Here is a 23,577-nt window from a genome sequence, read left to right on the forward strand (position 1 = left end):
TCTTTCTTATTTACAGTAAGATATCTTTCTAATACAAGTAATACTCATATTCAAACTTTGATTCAATATCTATAACTATAACAATCTTATTTCAAGTGGAAATCTTACTTGAACTTGTTTTCGTGTCATGATTCTGCTACAAGAACTTTAAAGCCATCCAAGGATTCTTTGAAGCTAGATCTATTTTTTTAATTTCCAGTAGGTTTACCTACTAAAATTAAGGTAGTAATGATGTTCATAAAATCATTCGATTCATACATATAAAACTATGTTATTCGAAGATTTAAACTTGTAATCACTAGAACATAGTTTAGTTAATTCTAAACTTGTTCGCAAATAAAGTTAAACCTTCTAACTTGACTTTTAAAATCAACTAGACACATGTACTATATCTATATGATATTCTAACTTAATGATTTAAAACCTGGAAACACGAAAAACACCGTAAAATCGGATATACGCCGTCGTAGTAACATCGCGGTTTGTTTTGGGTTAGTTAATTAAAAACTATGATAAAATTTTATTTAAAAGTTGTTCTTCTGGGAAAATGATTTTTCTTATGAACATGAAACTATATCCAAAAATCATGGTTAAACTCAAAGTGGAAGTATGTTTTCCAAAATGGTCATCTAGACGTCGTTCTTTCGACTGAAATGACTACCTTTACAAAAACGACTTGTAACCTGTATTTCTGACCATAAACTTATAATTTTTCTGTTTAGATTCATAAATTTAAGTTCAATATAAAACCATAGCAACTTGAAACACTCAAAATGGTTTTAAAACGAAGAAGTTATGGGTAAAACAAGATTGGATAATTTTTCTTGTTGTAGCTACGTGAAAATTGGTAACAAATCTATATTAATCATATCCTAGCTAACTCATATTGTATTATACATGTATTCTAATATATTATGTAATCTTGGGATACCATATACACGAATACAATGTTTTGACATATCATATCGACCCATCTACATATATATTTCGGAACAACCATAGACACTCTATATGCAGTAATGTTGGAGTTAGCTATACAGGGTTGAGGTTGATTCAAAAATATTATATGTACTTTGAGTTGTGATCTAGCCTGAGGCTTGTATACACGAGGTCGTGGATTGATTCAAGATAATATATATTGCTTTATTTTCTGTACATCTAACTGTGGATAACTAGTTGTAGGTTACTAACGAGGACAGCTGACTTAATAAACTTAAAACAGCAAAACGTATTAAAAATGTTGTAAATATATTTTGAACATACTTTGATATATATGTACATATTTGTTATAGGTTCGTGAATCGACCAGTGGCCAAGTCTTACTTCCCGACGAAGTAAAAATCTGTGAAAGTGAGTTATAGTCCCATTTTTAAAATCTAATATTTTGGGATGAGAATACATGCAGTTTTATAAATGTTTTACAAAATAGACACAAGTACTTAAAACTACATTCTATGGCTGGATTATTAAAGCGAATATGCTCCTTTTTAGTCTGGTAATCTAAGAGTTAGGGAACAGACACCCTAATTGACGCGAATCCTAAAGATAGATCTATTGGGCCCAACGAGCCCCATTCAAAGTACCGGATGCTTTAGTACTTCAAATTCATCATGTCCGAAGGGAGACCCGGAATGATAGGGGATATTCTATATGCATCTTGTTAAGGTCGGTTACCAGGTGTTCACCATATGAATGATTTTTATCTCTATGTATGGGATGTATATTGAAATATGAAATCTTGTGGTCTATTATTACGATTTGATAAATATAGGTTAAACCTATAACTCACCAACATTTTTGTTGACGTTTAAAGCATGTTTATTCTCAGGTGATTATTAAGAGCTTCCGCTATTGCATGCTATTATATGGACAAGATTTAGTGTCAGCATGCTTGTATAATATTGTTTAAAACTGCATTCGAGATTTATTTTGTTGTAACATATTAATATTTGTAAACCAATATGTATTGGTAGTGTGTAAGTGTGATATTTGTTAGATTATTATTTCTGGATAATCTAAGTGGTGTCTTGTTAACCTTGTCAATAAAATAAAGGTTATGGTTTGTTTTAAAAACGAATGCAGTCTTTGAAAAACGTCTCATATAGAGGTAAAAACCTCGCAACGAAATCAATTAATATGGAACGTTTATAATCAATATGAATGGGACATTTCAATTGGTCATCCTCTTTCCTCTAAGCATGACTTATGCATAGAAGCAAGGGTATTATGTTGTTCCACTTTTAGATTTTCTGTTTAAAAAGACTTAAAAAGTAACTTTTAGAAAGTACATAAAAGGATCAATAATTTAATAAAAACAATTATTCTTGAAATTCGGTCGATGGCCAGGCTGACTACGGAGAGGCAGGATCCTTTGGGTTCCAATATAATTAGAGACTGTTCGGAAAATCCAACAACCATGTCCGTGTATAATTATCTTTCTTAGACACCACCAAACAATACTTTTGTCCGTTTAAAATCTTTCTCAATCAAAATATTCGATCCCCGGCAGCGGCGCCAGAAAACTTGTTACTACAATGATATGACCGAAATGGACGGTTTTATTCGTGTGGTGTCATTAGGCCGCAGGACGTCAGATTCAGTTGATCAAGGTGTCAAACAGTGGTTTTGTTTATAGCGAGGCCTAAATCTAGTTTTACTTTCTAAGGTGTAGAAGGTGTACGTTAACCTAGGGTCGTGTTTTTGAATAGATTAACGAATTGAAAATCAAGTGGATAATTGTCTTTTATTTAAATTACCTAGATAAAGGATAGTAGTTGGTTTAAGCTAATAGTCCTAAGTGCGGAAGAAGTAAATAAAGTGGAAGGATATCCAGAGTATGCAGATCAGGTTAATGTTGACCAAGATATTAGTTTTGGGTTAGGGAAAGGTAATTATGCTTATGTTTAAGGCTATGTTTGGAGTGATGTAGATCTGGTTGGATGAGCCAATTACACAGACCTACTTATCTCTAAACTCTTAGAGTTCTCTTTGAGCAATGAAAAGTATGTCACTTGGTTGTATAATTAAAAGGTAGCTATACCTTGGAGGTTATCCTCAGTAAAGTACTAGGTCTATTAGTGATTTGAGCTCTAATCCTAACCTTCGTTATCAGTTTGTTTAACTGAATAACAACGTGCCGTGTTGATTGAGCACTGATCACAAACGGAAGGAGTCCGTCGGTTTAAGTTGGCAAAACCTTAAATGAAAACTAACAACCATTTTATCATACTAATGAGATCATATCAATTCAAACATTATACAGCATTACCGTTGATATACTGAAAGTGAAGCAGATAGAAACCTAATAGATATCTAAACAGTTGATATGACTTAGTCCTAAGGCAACAATCAAACAAGAACATGCAATAGGCTAGGGTCACATAGTAAAGGCACTAACTAGATATTAACAGCTCCTAAGAGGTCTCTTTGGAACAGTCAATAGGCATACTAGGTCATTCATCCTAAAAGCGCATTAAATGCCTCTCGGGAACTCCGGCCATACCGAGTTCATAGAATCTTCAGATACAGTATAACCAGGGGTCTTAATCCTATGAAGTAGCTAAGTTCATATAGGTGGACAAGTCCTGATCACAACCTATGTTGGTCAATCCTTAAGATGCTAACATACAAATCTACCAGACTTACTAGTTCAATATTACGACAGTAATCATACTAAATTAACATAATTATGCTAGCCCCAACTTCTATCATGGAAACATATAGATTAATTAAGCTATCATGGTAATATCGGAACACATTATTAAACATAAAAAATAAGAATACATATTTAATACAAAAGACAAGCGTTTCGGATAACTACCTGAAAAGGCTGAAGAAATCTGCCCGAGATCGCAGGGACTCGCCGGGAATCCTCCGGAAAATAAAAAGCTAACTACTACTAAAAACTAACTAAAAGCTTGAAAATATAAAGTGAATTACAAATTGAGTGTGTGTTGAAATGGATGGAGAGAGCCCTTTAAATAGACTTGATTTTTGCCAGCAAACGGCTGGCTGGCCATTTGGCAAGCCATTTGCTAGGCCCGTTTGCTTGTTTTGTCCGTTTATGGTGCCCGTTTGATCAGGCATTGTGGAAGGCCATTTGACATACAGGCAAGCCATTTGGCAGGCCGTTTGGCAAGTCATTTGGCTTGCCTGGTCAGCTGAGATTACTGGATCGTAACTTAATTTCTTGTCTTTCATTGTTTTCGCTCTAGAATCTTCGTTTAGCTCCGTTTTACTTGATTCTTTTTGCATCTACAAAACCAATCGAAAAAGCGATAATTTTTTCGACAAAGTTTGAAACTTTATTGATTTAGGGATTAATATCGGGGGTAAAAATGTGACTTTTTGGCCGATATCAACGGTTCAAGGGGGAGCATTTGTCTTAGGGCAAGCTTAGTTTTAGGGAGAGCAAACCTTTTTGCTTCGACAAACGGGGGACAAAGTTAGATAAGTGATGTTAACACTTATGCGTATTTATAGATAAATGTCCACCATCACTTATGTGTTTGTCATCATTAAAAAGGGGGAGAATGTTGTGGGAGAATGTGGGTGTATGCTTAATGATAATACTAATCTTAAACCATAACAATAAGTGTTTTGATGATGACACGTGCACATAACTAGAAGTGATGGTAGACTTCTTGACATAAATATACAAGTTCACTAATCCACACTTACTCTAGCAAGAGACCAAAACCAAACAAAGCTTAGAATGAAAGTTAGGTCACACGGTTCAGTCTACGGTTGACCGCAGGTCAGACCATAGAACCCTGCACCCTAGTTTGTAAAACCAGGAGTGCATGGTCGACTCTACGGTAAACTGTGGGTCGACTTCAGAACGTTCTGTCCGAATTCTACAATTTTAGTTCGACCACTTTGGGGCATCTATAATTTATGAAACTTGTTTAAGCATGCTTAGAATAGTTTCCTAATTCATATCCAAAAGAGTTTTGGTCATTAGAACGCTAATCTTGGTTTATCACATCCAATGACACCTTAATGATGATTTAACCTTGATTAAGGATAACACATAAGTGTTATAGAAAAACATGTACATCTAACATGTATTTAGACATACTTAGGATGGTCATCAAGTCCCAATCAAGAGTTGCTCTTTCCTTGTACATGTGTTGGACATCAATGTATACTTATACATTAATCTTTCAAATGCCACTTTGCAAGTAAAACTTACATAGCATTAGTTCAATGCTATGATATCACTATATGTTTAATACTAGATTAATTAGTGATATCTTCCTAGTCATTATATGAATATTACTTGACTACTTGCTATTTATACATGAGTATTATTTGACTATGTGCTAAATGCTAATTTGCTAAGTAGTTACTTAATATATATATATATATATATATATATATATATATATATATATATATATATATATATATATATATATATATATATATATATATATATATATATATAAATTTTGTCTTGCTATGTGATACAAGTTAGAAACTATCAACTTATATTTGGCCTACTTTAATATATGCTTATGCTGCTTGGATAATGTTTAATGTGTCATAATCTAGTGATCTTAAAAGGATGAAGTATCATTAACACACATAGGATTTGCCTAAGTCTAAAATCAAGTTTAAGAATGGTTTAGACTTGATTAAGTTGATGCCTTATAACATGCTTAACTGATATTACTTGTTTCACTTGTTAAGACATCATGACCACACTTAATTAATTCACTAACAAGCTTAAAATTGAAAATTAATGTGCTTTGTGGTTAAGTGGGTTGTTGTCATCAATGACATCATAACCAACCAATAAGACTTTAGCAAATGTGTTAATTATAAACAAAAGATTATGACAAAACTGAGATTGCCTCAAATGATTATCATGACTTGTATTCAAGAATGTTAGACTTTCCATTTTGAACATGTCAAGTCACTCTCAAGGCAATACATCCAAGGTAAATGAATAATTTATGCCTATAGTACTTGTATAGTATGTTGGGTATCTTTTCAGGTATTAAATGAAGTAAAGAGTCCAAAGATTCAAGTTCAAAACTGATTCAAACGGCTATATAACAGATAGAAGTTTTAAACTGGACCGCTTGCGGTCGACCCACTATCGATCGTGGTCCCAGCTGCAGCAACGACTATATTTTCAACTCTCCATATAAATAGCAAGACTTGGAGAACTTTGAAGATTTGGACCTCTTGCATGCTTCAACTCAAAATCATCAGAAAATCACAAGAACATAACTCACATGCATGTGTTTGTGATTAGCAAGAGAAGTTCCTATCAGATTACTATCTTTGTGAGTTTACATAGTGTTGTATTAATCCTTAGAATTGTCTTAGGATTATCATCACTATAAAGGGTGAGTCTTGTACTTTATAACTAGAAGCATATGCTAGCTTAGATATCATCTTCTTTAAAGAGAACTAGGGAGTTGATTAATTCCATTGGAGATTAATACTTGTCCAAGGTGAAGACAAGTTGATCTAAGGTAGAGGTAATCTTTCAAAGGGATAAAAGGATTAAGTTTGTTGTCTAAGGAGAAGTACAAGACTTGTAAATCAAATTTCCACTGGATTTTGAAGAAAGGTGCTTAGTGAAGCAAAACTCTCGATTAGTGATTCGGGAGTGGATTAAGGTGGATTAGTTAACATTTACCCGAGCCACTATAAATCCTTGTGTTTATGTTCTTTATTTTACATTCCACATTACTACAAACAATAACACTACACACATTGGTTTGAGTTGATTAAGTTGATCAAGGATTGTTTAAATCTTGTTGATCATCGAAAAAGTTTTAAAAATCGTATTAAGTAACTATTCACCCCCTCTAGTTACTTACAGAGGTCAAGGGCGAACAACCCTATCGTTTATAGTCATAACTTACAGATCTCTAATTTTGCGCGATCGGGGCTAGGACAACCCAATGTCCGTCGCCCTCCGGTAATGAAATATAGCATGTCGCCAAACAGGCTTATGTCACGCGGAAGCTAGAGAAGACATCCCTTACGTACGCAAGTTCAGCGCTGACATATTTATGTGCATGGACAATTTAAGTCAAGTAGCTATTCTGCTTAAAGTAGGTACACGAAATTGTAGACTGGAAATGACTTAATGTATGTAAAATATGCTCTCAAAGATATTGTTCAGTAGTAATACTCACTAGTAACATATTATTGCGCGAAAATACAATATCGCTATATGTAAATCAAGATAAATTAACAGAATGATCAGTTCTCCTACTTTCTTTATTACACTGTTTCAGCGTGGTAGCGTGCCAAGTGCGTTAATTGCTTTTCCATTCAACCCCGCCAAATTGTACGTTTCAATTTTGCTGATTCCAATAACTTTGTAGGGACCTTCCCAATTGGGCCCCAGTTTGCCAGTGTCTTCAATTCTACTTGCTTGATTATCGAGCCAAACAAGATCACCGACCGTGTATGTAATAAGCTTGAGGTCTTGACCCTCTTGTCGTAGTATCTTACGATTCGCTATTTGTTAATAGCTTCGCGCATAACCTCCATTCCCTGCGTTCTTCTAGTAAATCAAGGTTAGTGCTCAGATCCTTGGAGTTCTGATCTTGACTAAATGACATGACTCATTCTGTAGGGATGGCGATTTCCACAGGAAATATAGCTTCTGAACCGTATACCAGGCTAAACGGCATTTCTCCAGTGCTATCTTTGGGAGTCGTCCGGTGTGACGACCCGAAAATTTCCCACAAAATTTAAACTTAAATCTTATAGGATTTCGACACAATAAGCAAAGTCTGTTAGGTTGAGTCTCAAAAAGTTTGAACTGTTATCATATATGCAAATACCCTTTGACTACTCCTGGCGATTTAGGAACCACTATTTGTATATATATATATATATATATATATATATATTAATTATTATAAATTAAAATATTATATGAGTTAATTAATTTTGTAAATAAAATAATATATGATATTATTATAAATCTATATATATATATATATATATGTGTATATATATATATATGTATATATATATATATATATGTAAGGTATATTGAATATATATTTATATGGTTTCGAATTTATTTAGTAAACGATAATAGCACTCGTTTGTCAGTCGAGCGATATTATGCAAGTTAAATTCAAACTTATATAATTTTAAAATAAACAGTGATCCGAAAATGAGTGATATACAATATAGGCTTATTAAAAATGTATTTAGGAACTTTTTGTTAAATTTTAACACTTTTTAAATTTTTCCCAGGATCGAGCGCGGGCAGTTGATGTAATTTTATTTTAAATAGTTAATGAACAATTTTATACCGTAATGACCGAAATAAATAAAGGAATTTAATTTAAGAACTTGGGATTGTTTCGGGGACTTTTTATCCGCCCCTAATTATCAACGGACAACGATATTCTATTCGAATTAAAACTGTCGGCATATATTTACAAATTTAGATTTCTGTAGAACACGTTTTATTTTATATATTATTATTATAATTATTATTATTATTATATTAATTCTTTAACTATATCCGTGAATCAAGATGAGAAAATTGATTGTAATGGATTACTGTGTTTGATGCTTTATGTAATCCACTAACACACATAATAAATATATACCTATATCTATATTCAGACATCTACATATTGAATACCCACTCTCACTCTTTATATGATTTTCTTCTTCAAACATTCTCAAACGCCTCACATCCCTCTCTGTTATTTTGAACTCACCATAACCCACCTCGCTCGAATCACCCTACAAACACCCAACAAAAACAAACCTACAACTATATTTTGTAGTCGTGTACTGCTTCTTTACTCGAGGTTCTGTTCGGATTCAATCCTGCAAATCCAATAAGTTTCAAGTTTGTTACTGCTATTCTTGTGACTGTAGCCTGCTCGATACACACACCCAAATAAACCATTTGGTTTTGGCCATTGAAATCTATACCCAAATATTGCTACCCTTTACTGTCTGTTTCTTCAATTGAAACACCATTTCAAAACAATCCTTTATGTATCCAAAACTGGGAAGATAACTTTTGCATCTATTTTCCTATTTATACTCACTGTTATGATTAAAATGATGATGTTAAAGAAGATGATGGAGGTATACATGAATGGAACTACTAGTGAGTGTTTCTTTTCTTTTTCCTTTTGGCCGACACATACTAAACCCATAAACCGATCACCACCTTTTACACCACAATGAAACCATCTGCAGCAACTACTATGCGTACCTGTTCTACTTCTAATTTCACGATAACCATTTGCTTCCCAGCTTCAAACCAAAGGGTAACCCACTTATATTCTGTTCGATTGCAACAACTCACCAAACAACCACTTGCTTTTCTTTGCAACTCATCTTTATTATTAAATGTTTACTGCTATCAACCAAATCAAAACACCACCTTCTCACTATCTCTCTATATATACATATATATCTCACATCTATTCCGTTTCTTTTTCTTACATCGTGAACAACCAACACCTTTTGACACCCCTAAATCGCAACCCATCAATTTGAACCCATCATGTATGCTAAGCTATTGCACTCTGGTTCCTGTTTCTGTTATCATATAGCAATGACTATGATGATGAGTATATAATAATAATGATGAAGGATACATGATAAAGTGATGGTGGGACTAGAATAATGATAAAGTCGATGATGATAATGATAGATGATTATTATAAACAAAATTAACTATATAATTATGGTTGATACAGCTGTTTTTTATTGTTCATAGCTCGTGTCTATTTTTATTTACGATTAAAGAAAAAGCTCCACTTCAATCACCCTAACCCTACGACTTTACTTTTGATACGGGCTGTTTTGGATCTTGAGACAGCATGGGCCGTAATCCATTATACAATTTCATTAAAACTTGTACTAAAAGTCAGCCCATAATCCTTTTAAACTAGCTGTTGTTGTGTCGACATGCTACTCCTATATCGTTCTTTTTCCATTTTTTTCCCTTCGAAGATAGAGGTGATATTGAAACAGGAAGTCGAATGATGATGATTATGAGTAGATGTTACATGATTATGATAGATGGTGATGATTTAATGATAACGATTAAGATGATGAGAAGGATTTGAGGAACTGCCGAAACTATCTGTGGGTGTTGTGTATGTCGATTAGGATAAACAGAACACCTTTTTGTTTTCCTATTTTTTTATTTATTTTCCCTGATTCGCTTTGAGCCGAGATCAAGAATTCTGTTGGGCCACAAACTTGAATTGTTGGTCTGGACTGTTTTGTGTTTTTAACACAACTTGGGCCGAGAATTGTGTTGGGCCGATTATTATTGTTTTAGCTTGGGCCGAAATTTGATTAAATGGTTTAGGCCTCATCTTTTATCTAATTGAAAGGTGATGAATGATGATGATATGCATCGGGATATATAGATGAAAATGGAATCGTATTATATAGATTACAGAAAGATCAATGGAAAATGTTGGGGATAATGATAATGATGAAGCATGATGTCATGGAAAATGATGATAGCAATGAAGTGAGAAAATGGGTTAAATAAACTTTATTTACGTACAAATTAATTCAGAGAAACAAATGACGGATCAATGGTTAGGAATGTTATCGGGTTAGCGGGACGTCGCGAGTTCAAACCCGGACTTGAGCATTTTTTAAGGACTACTTCTATGAGGTAGTATTACTATTACCATTATTATTACTATTATTATTATTATTATTATTATTATTATTATTATTATTATTATTATTATTATTATTATTATTATTATTATTATTATTATTAATTATTAATTATTATTATTATTATTATTATTATTATTATTGTTATTATTATTATTATTATTATTATTATTATTATTATTATTATTATTATTATTATTATTATCGTATCATTATTAGTATTAATATAAGTATTAATATTTACATTATCATTATAATCATTATGATTAATAGTTATTATTAAGTAATATTATTATTATCATTAATATCATTATTATTATTATTAAAATAAGTATTATTAATATTAATATCATTATTATTATCATTATAGGTAAAAATTTTATTATTATAGTTATCATAGTTATTATCATTACTACTACTACAACTATTATTATTATTATTATTATTATTATTATTATTATTATTATTATTATTATTATTATTATTATTATTATTATTATTATTATTATTATTATTATTATTATTATTATTATTAAAAATAAAATTTTTATTAAAATTATCATTTTTGTTGGAATTATCAGTATTATTAAAAATAGCATTTTTAATATTATTATTATTATTATTATTATTATTATTATTATTATTATTATTATTATTATTATTATTATTATTATTATTATTATTATTAACATTGTTATTATTATTATTACAAATATAAAAAATTTAGATACAAATATTATTAGGAAAATGATTAAAATTACAATTTAATAAATTACTAATATTATTATCATTACTATATTATTATTATTATTATTAAATAATGCAACTTTTTATTTATTATTAATAAATATTATTTTTACCAAATAACAATTAGTTACATAAAACTATATTTAATACATATAACATATAATTTATTAAAATAACAAGTATATCACTAATAATATATATATTGTTCGATTACAATTATATGTGTTAATATATATATAAATGATATAGGTTCGTGAATCCGAGGCCAACCCTGCATTGTTCAGTTCCGTCGTATGCATATTTTTACTACAAAATATCGTATTGTGAGTTTCATTTGCTCCTTTTTTTAAATGCTTTTGCAATATATATTTTTGGGACTGAGAATACATGCGCTGCTTTTATAAATGTTTTACAAAATAGACACAAGTACGTGAAACTACATTCTATGGTTGAATTATTAAACCGAATATGCCCCTTTTTAGTCTGGTAATCTAAGAATTAGGGAACAGACACCCTAATTGATGCGAATCCTAAAGATAGATCTATTGGGCCCAACAAGCCCCATCCAAAGTACTGGATGCTTTAGTACTTCGAATTTATCATGTCCGAAGGGAGTACCGGAATGATGGGGATATTCTATATGCATCTTGTTAAGGCGGTTACCATGTGTTCACCATATGAATGATTTTTATCTCTATGCAGTGCGAAATGCCTGATATGAGATGATGTTTATGAGAAATGGAAATGAAATCTTGTGGTCTATTAAAATAATGGAAATGATTGTTTAGGATAAACCTATGAACTCACCAACCTTTTGGTTGACACTTTAAAGAATGTTTATTCTCATGTATGAAAAAAATCTTCCGCTGTGCATTTGCTCATTTTAAGGATATTACATGGAGTCGTTCATGGCATATTTAGGACAGTACGTCGCAATGGGACCAAATGTTGATGACTTCGTCCAGGTGGATTAGGACGGGCTATCACATCCGGTGTGCCCAAAGGACTTTGGGAAGTTCATCTACCCATCCTTTCCGTTGTTTACCTAGCCTTTCCTTGACAGCGTGAACTATGTCCCTATTGGTGACTTCACATTACCCATTGGCCTGCGAATGCGCTACGAAAATGAAGCTTTGCTCTATGTTCATCCCTTGACACCAACTGCGGAAGGGTTCTACCTCGAACTATGCTCCATTGTCGCTTACTATTTCATTCGGAATTGCCAAATCGGCAAACGACGCTTTTCCAAAAAAAAAAAAATCCCTTATTTTCTTATTAGTGATTTTGTTTAGCGGCTTCGCCTTCACCTATTTGGTGAAGAAATCGATTGCGACTACTAAATAATTGGCATTCCCTGCTCCGGCGGGAAAAGGTCCCATTATGTCAATAGCCCATTTGCAGAAAGGCAATGGTGATGTTAAATGGATCATTGGGTGACGCGGAGCTTTACAAACGGGTGCTTGCTGCTGGCATTCTTGGCATACTTTTACCCTTCTTCTACATCATTATACATGTCTGGCCAGTAATAGCGCTATCTTTTAATTTTCTCCGCCACTGTCCTAAAACCATAGTGTAGAGCGCAGGCTCCTGCATGGACTTCATCTATGATCTTTTCTGTCTATTTTGGTCCCACGCAACATAGACTTGGCCCGAGATAGGATTTTGTGTATAGGACATCATCTCTTAATTCGTACATTGGAGCCTTAACTCTTATCTTTTTTGCTTCTTTGTCATCTTCAGGTAGCGATCCTATCTTTAAAAATTCAGTTATGTTGGTCATCCAACTGTGCTCCATTTCTTCTATATTAGCAGCCAACTGATTAGGTTCGATGGACCTTTTTATATATTTGTTCGACCAAAACTTTCTTTTTCAGATGGTTAAACGTCAGTGTCGCCAGCTTACTTAATACATTCGCTTTCTTATTCTGGCTTCGAGGTATCTGACTTATCCTGAAATCATTAAACTCACTAATCAAGGAGCGCGCTAACGCTAAGTACGATTGCATTCCCTCGTCATGAGCATTAAAAGTACCATTAATCTGGTTGGCAACCAACTCGAAATCAATGTATGCCTGGAGTTTCTTGACTTCAATTTCCTTGGCTAGTCTCACTCCTGCTAGTAGAGCTTCGTAATCTACTTCGTTGTTTTGATGCTTTGAAATTAAATCTCAAAGCGTAAGTATGTTCTTCCTTATTAGGTCCAGTGAGTAAAAGATCCACGCCGGCCCCGTTCGGGCCACTCACACCATCGGTATACAACTCTCAGAGTTCTAGTGTTTACGTAATAACTTCTAAATCAGATGTAATTGGCATATCCGCATTTGTTTACGCTAGGTAGTCTTCTTATATTTTCCCTTTCACTGTACTCCTAGCGCAAAAGTTGATTTCATGCTCTCCCAACTCGATGACCCACTTTGTCAATCATCTTGATGTTTTCGGCTTATATAGAATCTATCAAATAGGCTGATCCATCAGTACCACTATCGGGTGAGCCTGAAAGTATCGTCGCAGTCGTCGCAGTCGTCGCGTAGTAATTACGAGCGCGTACACGAATTTCTCAATTGGATGGCAATGAGCTCGCTCTCAGCCAACACTTTACTAACAAAATATATAGGCATATGTACTCTTTCCCTTTCAGTAACCGGAACAGAACTAACAGCTTCTCGCGCAATAGCTAGATAGAGGATCAGGTTTTCTCCGGCGATAGGCGCAGTTAATGTGGGGAGATTTTTAAGAAGCACTTTCAATTCCTGCAATGACTTTCAGCCTCTTCCGTCCACTTAAAATCGAACTTTTTCACGCAATTCTTCAATGTGCTGAAGAAAGGGAGAGACTGCTTGGCTGCTTTTGACAAAAGTATAGTTAGCGCGGCAAGTTTTCCGTTGAAACTGTGAATCTGTTTTTTGGTTTTTGAAGATAGCATGCGTTCAATAGCTTCAATCTTTTTTGGGTTAGCTTTTATTCTCCTAGTAGTGACCACATGTCCCAATAATGATCATTCTTCTTCTCCGAAGCTGCACTTTGATGGTATAAGCTTCATGTTAACGCTACGCAATGTGTCGAAAGTTTCGAGGATATCTACTAACAATTACTCCTCGCTGTTGCTTTTTATAACCAGATCGTCAACATATGCTTCCAGGTTGCTGCCAATCTGTTTAGCGAAAGTAACATCGATCATGTGCTAATAGGTGGCGCCAAAATTTTAAAGTCCGAATGGCATCTTTGTGTAACAGTATATGCCATGGTCCATATGGAATGTAGTCTTTACTTCGTCTTCCTGCGCCATCTGGATCTGGTGGTAGCCCTTATATGCATCTAAGAAGCATTTATACTTATATCCTGCATGGGACTCGACTTTCCAATCAATTTCGGGCAGTGGGTAGTTATCTTTTTGACACGCTTTGTTAATGTTTTTAAAGTCAACACATAAGCGCCACGATCCTTTGGTCTTAGGAACCAAGACCGGGTACGGGGCTACCCACATTTGGTAATTCACCTTGTGCAGGATATTCGCTCTAACCAGCTTGTCCACTTCTCCGCTTAACCATTCACTTCATTCTGGTGCCATGGGTCGCTTCTTCTGCTGAACATGCGTCATATTAACGCTCACGTTAAGGTGATGTTGCGCAACTTCTCGTGGAACGCCTGTCATATCTACGTTATGGCATCATAATACATCCAGATTGGTCATACGAATATTGCGCAACTTGGCTTGTGTCTCTTTTGTCAAGCTTTCCCCTATTTTTACCTTCTGATCTGGATAAATGGGGTTTACTACGACGAGGCATCCTGTTGCTGCCTGAGTTCCTAATATTTCTTCCTCTTTTCCTGTAACCAAAGTGCATAACACCTCGAGTGGCTTTGATACGAGTGTAGCAATTCCTTGCTTTGTTGGAAACTTCACCAATCCATGAATTTTTTACGGTATCGCTCCGAACATTTGGAATGATATTCTTCTTATTATGGCATTATATTTTGAATACGAGTGCACAACGCAGAATTCAACTTCTTTAGTGCATCCCTTGGACTTGTCCTTGTCATCTCTTAACTCTAGCTTCAAATCCAAGGTCCCTCTGGGCTATGCCGACTCTCCCGAGAAGCCAGAGAGCACCACGGTCGAAGGTCGGATAGTTTTCCTTACAGATTCTGGCAATTGTCTGAAGTATTGTTCGTACATTATACCCACACTGCTACCGGTATCCATATGTAGGCGCCTTATCCTGTATCCAAACTCGGGCAAGTATCCTTGGACCACTATAGGTGCGCACAAAGTGTTATTTAGTTGGATGGCCGGGAAAGATGTGACGACCCGAAAAATTTCGACTAACTTTAAATCAAACTCTCGATACAAATTAATATCTTTGACACGATAAGCAAAGTCTGTTATGTTGTGTCTCAAAAATTTTTGAACCATTTTCATACATTCATTTGACCTTCGACCATTCTCGACGTTTCACGAACAACAAATTGTAAATAGATATGTGTGTGTATGTGTGTATATATATATATATATACATATATATATATATATATATATATATATATATATATATATATATATATATATAAATAATAATTGAAAATATAATTTGAAATATTATATGTTGTTGTTATTAAAATTAATTATGTAAAATAAAATAACAATAGGATATTATAATAATTATTATTTAAAACATATCTATATATAAATAAAGTATATTAAAAATAAATATTGAATGATTGGAATACTCGTTTGATGTTCCGATTGATATTAAGTAAGTTAAATCCAAACCTATATTATTTTAAAATAAACGGAGATCCGAAAATGAGTTGTATAAATTATAGGGTTATTAAAAGTATATTTTGGATTTAATTATTAAATTTTAACACTTTTTATATTTTGCCCAGGATCGAGCGCGGACAGTTGATGTAATTTTTATTTAATAAATTACTGACCGTTTTATAATAACTAAAATAAATAAAGTTAATTAATATAAAAATTGGGATTTTTTGGAGTATTCTTATCCGCCACTGATTAACGACGAGGTACGAAATTTAGTCCGTAATAGGCGACGGCTAACTAATTGCACGTTTTAATTTTTATATATTATTATATTATATATTTACATTCACAATTCATTGGATCCGCCAATTGATTGATATTTACTGTTTTAAATGTTTCAATTCATTCACTTCGCTACAAATTACTTTTGATGATTGATAATTTGATTGAAGATTACTGTTTCAATTTGGTTTTATCTAGTATCCAAATTTATAGATATATGACTACATACATATTCATTCAATGCATTAAACAAACCCACTGGTCCTACTTCTTTTATTCTATTTCTGTTTAAGTCTAAGAATCATCTCAACCCACTTGATTTATATATATATATATATATATATATATATATATATATATATATATATATATATATATATATATATACATATAAGCATATATACCCATGATGGATTATCACACCCCATCATCTTATACTTTCTAATCCTATTTCTATCTTCTTCAATTTACTAAACCACAACATATCTCAACACAATCATCAACTTTAAAGTGCAAATAGATGACCCGTTTTTCTACTTACTCTTTATTCTTTATGACACATATAAATATATTCATCACCCTCATTCAAAGACATCACACTCGCTGTAAACACCACCCAGACCCTACTGTTTCTGCTCGATTTTCCAGCCCAACCGCCACCCCACAATCCTACCATCGTAAACACCCACTCACACACTTGACCTCAATCACCACAAATCGCCATCACCATACTATACACACACACACACACACACACACACACACACATATATATATATATATATATATATATATATATATATATATATATATATATATATATATATATATATATATATATATATATCATGATCCCTATACCACACTTTTTCCTGCAAAAACATAAACGAGGTATTCAAATACTGTGCACACTACTTACATGTATCAACATACAAAATTGCAAATAAACCTACCATGAACACTCGTTATGCAATTACTACGAAATTACTACTAGAACAAGCAGGAGCACTATATGAGGAGTAGGTTCCTAAATCACAGTGGTAGCATAACCAATAAATGAATATGAACTAAATGTTCATTTTACAAAGCATGATTATAGCATTATACACATATCATAATCCATAAACCATAAACCATACCTTCTTCCTACACTCTTTATCAAACCGTCAATTGAAACCTTCATGCTCAAACACCGGCACCTTCATTGACACTACCATCAAACAACCACGACTGCAAGATGACTGCTACTGCTGCTACACTTTATATATCCTGTTTCATTCAACTTCTCCTGCTACCGTTCTGTTACTGTTTGCGGTTAAGTTTGAACACCAATATAACCACCATCAATCACAGCTACAGCTGCTATACTTTTCTGTTCTATTCAGCTCGACAAACCCCAAAACATGCTCAAACTATTCTGTGTCTGTTCAAGACCCAACTGTCATCACATACCCATTAAACGACCACCATTAAATCCACTAAAATTGCTGCTGCATACTGCTTGTTGTTTCTGTGTACAATCTAACACCTCAGGTTACTTATTATTTCTTTCCTGTTTCAAGCTCAAGACTAAATATCACCACCCTCCAAACCATCACCTTGAACCTACAGCTAATAAATGGAACAAGAGTATTGCTGTTACTAAGCTAACTGTATCTATTTCTGTTGATTAACCGAGAACAAAACCAACACAAACACCCCATTTTTCCTACTGTTACTGCTCTATCTTTCCTGCTGCTTGTTTCCTCTTCTTTTACAGCCCAACCCAAATCATGTATGTATTGCTATTACTCGTTTCTTTTCAATCGAGCCTCAAATCAAAACCCAACCCTAAATCGCTTGCTAATTGTGTTTATGTACTGATGCAAACCGAAACAAGTACACTTGCTATTGCTGCAACTAGTAACCGAAACCACAAACATGTCATTGAATTTAGTCGATTACCCCTAAAACCCTTCAAGAACACCATTAATTACTGCTCGTATTTAATCCATTTAAAAATACAGAGTATATATATATATATATATATATATATATATATATATATATATATATATATATATATATATATATATATATATAGATGAAGAATTAAGAGGATATAATGAACCAATTACCTATTTCACAAATTAATGAACCGATTACTTGGTCGATTGATGAAGGATGATGATTAACGATGAAGACGAAGACTGATGATGACTTTGAATGCGGATGATGACGAATTGATGACCTACTATTCATCGATGGTTGCTGCTTGATTGATCTGTTAACGATGATGATGATTGTTGATCGATTGTGCGATGATGATATTATTTTTTTCTGCGTTTTTCTACTGCTATACTCGATCTGATTTGGGGAGCCACCAACAAAAGCGTAGATCTTTTATTAGGTATAATTATAATTATTATTGTTATTATTATATTAGTCTAATTATTATTATTATTATTAATTATTATTATTATTATTATTATTATTATTATTATTATTATTATTATTATTATTATTATTAGAAAAATTATCATTTTTAGTAATATTATTAATAAATTTATCAGTTTTATAATTATTAATATTATTATGGTTATCATTATTGTAGTATTACTATAATTATTATCTTAACAAAGAAATAATATTTTTATAAAAATATAGTTAAAACATATAACCTAACTACATTGATATTATATATTAAGCATTTATAAAATAAATATAGTTAATTAATTAATGAAACATATAATTCAGTAAAATAACAAATATATCATTAATAATAATAGTATATAAATTTGTTCGATTACAATGTGTTAATATATATAATTGATATAGGTTCGTGAATCCGAGGCTAACCCTGCATTGTTCAGTTCCATCGTATGCATATTTTTACTACAAAATATCGTATCGTGAGTTTCATTTGCTCCCTTTTTAAAAGCTTATGCAATATATTTTTTTTTGGGACTGAGAATACATGTGCTGCTTTTATAAATGCTTTACGAAATAGACACAAGTAATTGAAACTACATTCTATGGTTAGATTATCGAATCGAATATGCCCCTTTTAGCTTGGTAGCCTAAGAATTAGGGAACTGGCCCCTAATTGACGCGAATCCTAAAGATAGATCTATGGGCACTAACAAGCCCCAGTCAGAGAATTTGAACTGCTTTAGTACTTCGATTTTATCATGTCCGAAGGGAGTCCCGGAATGATGGGGATATTCTATATGCATCTTGTTAAGGTCGGTTACCAGGTGTTCAATCCATATGAATGATTTTTATGCAGATGCATGATGTTTATGAGAAATGGAAATGAAAATCTTGTGGTCTATTAAAATTATGGAAATAATTGATTACGATAAACCTATGATCTCACCAACCTTTTGGTTGACACTTTAAAGTATGTTTATTCTCAGGTATGAATGAAATCTTCCGCTGTGCATTTGCTCATTTTAAGGATCTTACATGGAGTCGTTCATGGCATATTTAGGACAGTACCTCGCAATGGGACCAAATGTTGGAGATTTCGTCCAGGTGGATTAGGACGGGTCTCTACAAAAGAGATTCCTGTCACCCTCTCTTCATCTATTTGGTTAGCTATTTTCTCCCCTCTCTTCATGAGAAGACGCTGGCCATGCAGATTCTTCTTCTTTGTTTGTTAACAGTAGCGTGACTAGAACTGAAAATAGAAAGGATTAGTGAATGTTGTGAACAATAAAGAAAAAAATATATTTAAACCTTTTAACTTTGGTGTCCTACGTATGGCACCATTTGATCAAGCATAAAATAGTCCAAGGGGTTCAGTCTATGCAAGATCAACAAATGTAAGACCCGAGTATTCGTAGTGTACATATGTGTATATAAGTGTATTGTGCGGTACTTGGATCGGGGTTTGGTTGTATATATTTTAAAAGGCAAAAGAAGCTGGACTGGGAGGGTTGCGCGCCGCGCGGCCTAGTGGCGCGCCGCGCCATCTGTCTGTGACAGAATCCTCTTTTCCTTTTAATTAGACAATTGGAGGGCATTTTGGTCAATTCACTTTGGAGCCCGAATTTAATACCTTGGATCAGTTTTGGAGCTTCATTCACTCCACTTCCAACAACCTTATCCTCTCAAATTCAATTTCTAGTGAGAGAGTGCATCCTTGAGTGAGAAAGCTTCATTAGAGCTTGAAGGAGGTTGAATCGGGTCTTGGTGCAAGTTCTAAAGTCGTTCATCTAGTCGATAGCTACGTGGTGATTGTGTTGGTAAGTTATAAAACCCAATTTCCTACTTTAATTGCATTAGGGGTTAGGGTTTGGGTTATTAAGACTCATAAAACCCATTTGCTAGTAAATTAGGGGTTTCTTGGGGAATTTGGGTCATGAAGACTCAAGGATGACCAATTAGGGTTTTCAAAGTGTTAAATTAGATTATGAACCTAAATTGGTTAGTTTATGTACTAGAACACCTTAATGATATGTAAATGGGTGTTATTTGGGTTTAGATGACCCAAATGGGTGTGTTGACCTTGAAATGGGTCAAATGGGTCTTTAATGACCTAAGTGGCCTTGCATGTATGAAAACGAGTTAACTTCATGGTTAAAAGTGTGTTAATACCTTAATTGGCTAAAGTTAGGGTTTTTGGTGAAGTTAACCCATTATTAGGGTTAAAGGTGCAAAATGGGTCGGGATTGCACTTAGGGTCAAAAGACTCTAGATTGTTAAGTGAGTTGCTTGACCGACTTGAGTTGTGAATTGATTATGTGCTAAAATGGAATAGGTACGTTACATTGACGTTGAAAGTGCGGTTATCTTACACGAAGACTTCGAGGTGAGTGGAATAATTATATGCGTATGTATATAATGTATCTATTTGTTGTAGCGTGAAAGGTGTAGTGTCGAGGTGTTAAGACACCACGTTTCACGTGAAGAGTGTAGCATCGAGGTGTTAAGATGCCACTCGGGTGTAGCATCGAGGTGTTAAGATGCCACCTAGGAGTGTAGTGTCGAGGTGTTAAGACACCACTCCATAAAATAACGAGTGAAGCATCGAGGTGTTAAGATGCCACTCGGGGTGAAGTGTCGAGGTGTTAAGGTGCCACCCTAGGGGTTAGTGGTGCGAGGTGTTAAGTGCCCTAACGGATGTTACGAACACCGATGGCGTTTTCGCGAGCGCCGTTCCCTTATACTATTGGTTAACCATGGTTATTTGTGTTGTAAGCATATTATATTATTCGAGTTATATTTATATGCGGTTGTTATGCTAGCTTGTGGTATTGGAGATTTATAGCTTGATATTGCGACGATAAGCTAATGTTGTTTGCTAGCATGTTTGCGGTTGTGTAGTGTATGCAAGTAGGTATAATTATATATGTATTCGTATAATTATTGCATTCACTAAGCTTTGCTTACCCTCTCGTTGTTTACCATTTTATAGGTTCGGTTTTGGACAAGGGTAAGGGCATCGTTTTGGACTAGAGATCCCGCTTGATGCTAGGGGACGCTTTTGGCTTTAGTAGCTCTTGGAGTTTGATCGATAGTTGGGTATTTTAATCCCAAACGCCATGCTCATTGTGTAGTTTGGAACTTAAACTTTTGGTGGTCGAAACTCGTACATTTGTATTAAACTCGTAAAACGGCCGATGTGGGCCCCGCTTGTAAAACTTTAATTTTATGTTTGAAACATGTTAGTTTTACATATTTGGTAGTATGGTAAAAAGCGTTTTGTCTAAAAGTGCCGGGAACTAGTCAATCTTTTCGCGGTTAAAAAGTCCCGGGGACAGCCAGATATGGCGCGGCGCGCGGGCCATATTGCGCGGCGCGCCGATGGTCTGCAACAGAAATTTTTTTTTTATTTCGTATTTTCACAAGGTTTTGTCGGGTGTTGGTTTGGGTTGTTACAAGTGGTATCAGAGCATGGTCTAAGGGATTTAGGTGACTTGAGATAGGCGCCTAGACTTAGACTTTTTGTGTGCGCGTTTATGCGGGACTTGTAGGACTTTGGGTCGGACCGGGATTGGTTTGTGCATAGGTTTATGTAAACTAATCATGTGCTATTTGTTATGTATGTTTAACGAGCATCGAGCGAGATGGACGTTGTACTAGCAAGTTAATGCGACGTGCTCGCGTAACAATGATTAGCTACCATTGTTACGGGCGCAAATCGTGTCAAACGAGCAATGTACGACGATTGTTGAGCAAGATGGGTAGTGTGGTGTATATGTATATACTTATGTGTTAAATCCTTTTCGTCTCGTTGTTTAATCTATTCCGTCTTATAGAATGAAGATGAGAAACGGGCATGATATCAACGGCGGAGGTACTAGTGAAGAAGTCGAGTTTACGGCCAAGGTTGAGGCCATTTTGAAAAGGCATCATGAAGCTTTTCTCGAGGACGTTAAGAAGATGTTCCTAGATACGATTGACGAGCAATTAGTCAATGTGGTAAGGGAGCAAGTTAAGGCCGTTCTTCGCGAAGATAATGTGGGAAGATGGGACTTTTTCTATAAGAATTTCAAGGACTCTCAACCTCCCTCTTTTGATGGTGAAAGAGATCCTCTTAAGAGCGCCCGTTGGATCTCCGATATGGAGGGGGCCTTCCGTACTTGTGAATGTCCTCTCGATAAGAGGACAAGGTACGGGTGTAGTATGTTGAGGGGCGATGCCAAGTTGTGGTGGGACGCAAAGCTCCAAGTTTATGGTGAAGAGCAATGCATGGAATTCACTTGGGATGAATTCAAGTCCGAATTTTTCATGGAATACCGAACTTCGGCCGATCTTACTAGGCTTAAGGACGAGTTACGTTCCTTGAGGCAAGGGTCGATGGATTTGAACACTCTCAAATCCGTGTTTTTGTCCAAGACCCAATTTTGCCCGGAGTACGTCGGGAATGATAAAATGTTGAAGGAAGATTTCTATCGAACCTTGAACGACAACTATCAAGATAAGATTAGTGTGAACGTAGTGAAAAGCTTTGATGAGTTGTTTGACATGGCCAAAGGTTTCGAGTCGCTCATCTTAAGAAAGAGTGGTTTTACTTTTGGCAAGAGAAAAAGTGAAGGTTCGAGCTATTCAAACTTTTCGAACAAAAAGAACAAGAAAAGTTCCGAAAGTGTCAATAGCGTGAAGAAGGGTGCTTCCGGTGGTTTTACTTTTACGTG

The sequence above is a fragment of the Rutidosis leptorrhynchoides genome, chromosome 3, assembly GCF_046630445.1.
Source record: "Rutidosis leptorrhynchoides isolate AG116_Rl617_1_P2 chromosome 3, CSIRO_AGI_Rlap_v1, whole genome shotgun sequence".
NCBI lineage: Eukaryota > Viridiplantae > Streptophyta > Magnoliopsida > Asterales > Asteraceae > Rutidosis > Rutidosis leptorrhynchoides.